We start from the raw sequence: 5827 nt of genomic DNA on the forward strand, positions 1-5827 counted from the left end.
TTGGTTCTGTGTCCCATCTCACACGGTTGAAACGGTTCTGTCTTCCCTCTCCCTGGGAAGTCCTGCTCCCCAGGTTGGCGCTGAGTGCTTTCTCGCCGGGTCCTGGGCACACAGATTAATGATCCATTTCATGGAACCAGAGAAGCTCCTAGTTCAGAGGGGGAGACAGATGTTGACAGTACTATGTGGTAACAGCAGAAGGCAGACGGGTCATTTCTTCCCCGGCTGGAGTGAGGAAAGAATAATGAGAAAAGGTTTCACAGAGGAGGCGACAGGCGGTGGCAGGAACAAGGAGTGACTTGTGGACCCCCCCAAATCGCCCAAGACTCCCCAAACCACCCCGCAAAGAAACGTATGACATGAGCGAAGGGAGCGTGCAAACTCAGTTTCAAGGCAAGTCCCCATAGCCATCCCCGTACCTGCCCCAGCCAACCTGATTTGAGCCATCAAACTTCCCCCAAATAGAAATGGAGGGTGGGCTCTCTCAGGACCTTTTGTCCACCTTTGGGAGGAGACAGGCTTCCTTGCTGACATATGCTGCCCTTCAAATGCAGAAGGCTTGCCTGCCCCCTGCCCCCAAGGGAGGCCTTGTTCTCTGGGTGTCAGAACCGCTGTGATAGGGCTGTGTTACCAACAGCTCCTGCTGCCCCAGTTCAGACAGGCTGGACCGAACCTCTGGGCAAGGGGCCCAGCTAGGTATCTGCACTTCAGTCAAGGGCCCCGATGACAGAGACTTTGATTACACAGACTTACATGCCTGAAATTTTATTTTGTAAAGAGGGATGGAGTTCCCTGGAAATCCACAATCCCGGGACAGCCGTTTGGGGCCGGTGATGCCCATGCCAGAGCTGGCACCTGCCCAGAAAAGAAAAGCCTCCCTCTCTGTGACCTTGGCTCTGTCCAGTGACCTCCCAGGGAGAAAGTCTCCTCACAGGCCCACCTGGACCCCCACCAAGTCAGTCCACAGGGACTGGGGGCCTAAACGCAGCCCCTGGGTTCTGCTGCCTGCTGGGCACGTGGGAGAAGCTTAGTTATTTACTTATCCGTTCACGTGCCCTCAGCCGCCCCCTACCCCCCACCACTTCTCTTCCACTGTAACAGCTTCCTGGGTGCTCTCTCTGCCTCCAGCCTTGCCCTTCCAATACTACACACGCCATGCTGCTGCCTGGGCAACCGGCCATAAATGCAAATTGATCTCATTCTCCCCCTCTAAGTCTTTAAATGACTCCCCATCGTCTGCAGGGAGATGTCCAGACTCATCAGCCTGACATTCAAGACTTTCTAGAATTTTGAGAGACTTTCCTTGCTTCTGGGTAGCTCCATTTGTGCATCCAGCCCCTACCCACCTGCTCCCTCAACATGGCATGTTCAGGCATCGCCTGCAAAGCATCTCCTAGAGGTTAGGAGTTCAGGCTCTGGAGTCTGACTGCTGGAGTCCAGAACCTGGCATGGCCAATTTGAAGTTTGGAGGCAAGTGAATTTGGGCAAGTTACCTCAATTGCCATGTCTGTAAAATGAGGATAATTAAGATGTATACTTTATTTGTGGTTGCAGCAAACCCAGCACACCAAAACCTTCTGACAAGTATTTGTAATTGTTGTTGCATCTTTGCTCACGCCGCTCCTTCTGCTCACAGCCCCTTCATTCTTCTCACCTTGTGAACTCCTATTTATCCTTCGAAACAATGTTCCAAGTCCAGTTGCGACTCTTCTGGAATGTCTAGTCCCTCCACTGTGTTCCCTCCTCCTCCGGGGCTCACCTCCACTCGGGCAGGGGTTCTAGCGTGTTCTGAGTCCACCTGCCCATCTGCCTCCTCCATCACACTGCACCCTACGCAGTCTCCTCCAGCCCCCCAGGGTCACTTTGATTGAGGAATGCATTAATTTTCAGAAACGGTGACTGTAGTGTCACCTTTGGGAATAAACACTAAAAAATGCATTTTATAGGTGAAACCTGAATTCTACTTATGTAACCTTTCTTAAGGCCAAAAAGAAGAAAAAATTGAACTGAATAAAAGCTGGGGATATATACATAGATAGAGAAAATAGAAAGTCATTTTTCTGTAGTTATCATTATGGTCAATTATCCACACAAAAAAGTGGATGCCGACACTTGAATAGCTCACCCTTTTGTGCGCAATCAACACTGAAGTTGTGGCTGTGTGCATTGACACTCACTTCTCCGAGTGGCTTTTTGACCACAAATGCAGTGAGGGGCAAACAAGACCCCATCCCTGCCTTCCGGGACACTGCCGATTAGCAGGCAGCCTCAGCACACACTCTGTTCTGATGGGGAAGCGTGCGGGGTCAAGGAGGGAACCAGAGCATCTTTGCACACCTCGTAGCAAGGAAGCCCAAGCCGGAGAAGCAGGAGCGAATTCTAGTAGCAGAGCCCTTGAGACGTTTGCCTGGGGGTGGGGAGAGCGACGGCACAGAGGCAGGAGCCAACTTTGGGGTGGTAGAAGGGTTCTAGAATGGTTGCATGCACGGATGCGACTGTGAAGGCGCCCTCAGCAGGGGTACTTCTTCTGTAACCGATGCTCCATAACGTCGATTTGTTACAGAGGCCTTGAGAGGAAGGGAGCGGTGGCGGCGGTGCTGACAGGGAGATGGGGTTTAGAGAACACAGGCACGGAGGCCGGGGGAGGGGACACCCTGAGCCTGGGTGCTAACTCTCCGGGGTCCTGTCTTCCCTGATCGTCTGCTGAAAGGGCCATCCCAGGCCCAGCGGCAGCAGCAAAAGCTTGTTCCGGGGCCTGTTAGTACTGCAGGGCTCTCAGCCCCGCCCAGACCTACTGAACCAGAGTCTTCATGCAGACGACATCTCTGGGTGGTTCCTCTGCACATTCAAGTTTGAGGAGCTCTGGTTTTTATGGGACCTGGACCAGCTCCCCAAAAGGAAACCTATGCAGCTATGAAAACTAAAGGCCAAAGGAAAAGCAGGAGGGACGGGCAGGGCCCATGGGGGGGGCATGCCCCCCCCCGCACCCCGCCTTGGAGGCAGCTAGTCAGACAGACAGGCGGAGCGAGCGCTCCAGCCACCTGCTTTGGTTTCCCAGCAAACACCTGCCTGGACACAGCACGGTCTAAGCCACCAAGAACTTTGCACGTAGGGGGGCTCGTTTGAATCTGATTTAACCCTACAAGAATCCTGCAGGAGCAGTGTGGCTCTTTTTCCCATTGGACAGATGAAGAAGCTCCAGTGCAGGGAGTTGGGGACTGGCCCTTGCTCCAAGCAGTCTCCTCTGTAGACCTGTAGAGGTTGGGGACTGCAAGGGCCAGGAGGAGAGCACCGAGCCCAGCCTGCAGGGCCTCCCTGGAACAAAGCCTCACGGGCTCCAGCACCTCACTACTGGCTGGCCTGATTTCCAGGAACCCCAGGGCAACTCCTGGCAGCGCCCACTCAGCCTAGGGAGTGTCCAGACATTAGGCCTGGCCACAGTAATCTGCACCGATGGCTGTGCCCATCACCTGCATGCACGGGGCAGCCGGGGAAAGCTTTGCCTTCACCCTGGTTCCCTCCCTGAGGCCTGCCGGTCCTGCAGCAGCGGACACCAGGGAGAGTGAGTGACTCGTCCTCTCCACGACTAATCCCTAAACAACCACAATTGGCCCATTTGCTGGTCTCAGATTTCAGATTTACACATGCAGGAGTCCTCCCTTGGAATCTCAGGACATCTGTTCATTGCCCAGAGGGAGAGATAGGGTCCGGAGAGGGAAAAGGAGCTGTGCTCGTCACACAACAAGCCAGCCGGCCCAGCTTCCACTTTCCAGGCTTCAGCCCGCATTCCCACAGAGTGCCCCAACCTGGGCAGATCTAGGGTCTTCCTGCAGGAAGGGTTCCACGTAGTGCAGTGGCGATGGCAATGCTTGGTCCAGATGCCTCCTTGCTCCTGCCCCGGGGCCTTTGCACCTGTTATAACCTCTGCCTGGGAGACTCTTCCTCTCCTAATCCACCTGGTTTATTTTCTTGGTAGCTGCTCACAAATCAGGTTCATTGGAGAGGGCTTTCTTTGAATATAAGACACCATCATCCTGGTTTGCTGCTCTTCATAGTTCTTAACATTTCTTGAATTATGATCTGTATTAATTGCTTTGTTTTAGTTTGTTTTTTCCATCTTCCCTGGCCAGAACATAAATGCCAAAATGGCATTTGGTTTTGTTCATTGCTGTACCTTCAATAGCTGTAACAGTGTTTGATGATACTTAATAGGTGCTCCCTAAATATTGATGGATGAGTGAATGAATTCAACCTATGTGTTTGGTGTTCAAAGAGGGTAAGGAGTTCCCTCATTGTTGTGTCCACAGATCCCTGTATCCTCCTCCATCTCCTCTGGGGTTCACAGATTCAGCCTCTCACTCTTCCCTGTTTCCAGGGAACTGAACTAGCTTTTCCCTTGAATGGCTGGTCTTTCCTTCCCCACACAGCCCCAACCAACCCCACTGATGCCACCACCTTCCCCTTGGCCCTTCTAATTCCCACCTCCCAGGTGAGTTGGCAGGCAACTTGTAATTCCAACAACACGCACAGGCAGACACAATTATGATCAGAATCTGCGGCTCAGAGATGTCGAGTAGCTTTCCCAAAGACACACAGTCACACAGAAAAGGAGCAGAGCAGAGATTCAAACCTAGGTGTCCTAACTCCAATCCCATCACTGGCTCTTATCTGTGTCTGTTCCAGCCTCTGGACAGAGGGACTCTGAGAACCCACACAGAATCACCACTGAGGTAGAGTACAAAATGCCTAGCACGTAGTTGGCACCCAGGCACCTGGGGAGGGCCTCTGGACCCAGACAGGGCTCTGCTCCTAGAGTTTGTTCTCCTGGAATGTTGTCCAACAGGTCGGGCAAGCCTCTTGGGTCTCTCTTTTAGAACACCCACCAGCACTGGAAAGTGGGAGGCTGCCCAGTCATATGGTGCCAAGAACTGCCGAGGAGGCCTGGTGGGCAGTCAGTAACACTAGTGGGGGTCTGGAGGGCACACAAAGCCACGCTGCCCCCCTGAGTGGCCCTCTCTCACACTCTGACCTCAGCCAAATGCAAGCTTGAGGATCCACCCAAGCCCTGATGCTTCAAAGAGGACAAGCCTCCCTCGGCCCCAGCTCCAGGCAGTAGTTCCAGGCAACTCAAGCCCCATCACAGTTCCCGACAGCTTGGAAGGAAAAGAAAGTTGTCTCTTCTAATGAGTTGAAATTTTCGTTTTTGGAAGCTACAGCCACACAGGACAATCCCTCTCCACTTGAAGAAGGGTCTCCTGCCCCACCGAATTTTCTCCTAGTGAAATAATCATGGGTGTCCTAACTCTTCTGCACATGGCAGAGCTCCCTCACCAGCCTACCCCTTCTCTGGAAACACTTAAACACTCTAAAGAACAGGTTGTCACCTCCCTTTTTATGGGTACTAGACCTCTAGTGATGCAGCCTAAATTCACCTCTGCTCTTTGGGCGACCATTTCCCGGAACAAAAAAGAGGTGAGCTGAGCCTTGAAGAATGCCAGGATTTTAATCCAGCATGGTGCCCAGAGGTGAGCATGTCATCAGCCTTCCTAGTAGGCAGAACAGTGGCAGAAAAGAAGATGTTTAAAGAGGGGGGATGGTATTAGCAAAGCCGCAAAGTCAGGAATGATTGTGCCCTATTTTGGCGAAAAAAATAGATCTGGCTGAGCCAAGGGTCTCTGATGGGCATCCTAGGTTGGACAGGTGAGTTGGGACAGACCATGCAAAGCCTTGAGTCACAAGTTGAGGGGTTGGATTTCTTGCAGTCCAAGGGAAGTGATTCAAGGCTCATTAGCATAGTGACATAATGGCCCCATGTTTGAGAAAGTTT

The sequence above is a fragment of the Tamandua tetradactyla genome, chromosome 23, assembly GCF_023851605.1.
Source record: "Tamandua tetradactyla isolate mTamTet1 chromosome 23, mTamTet1.pri, whole genome shotgun sequence".
Taxonomy (NCBI): Eukaryota; Metazoa; Chordata; class Mammalia; order Pilosa; family Myrmecophagidae; genus Tamandua; species Tamandua tetradactyla.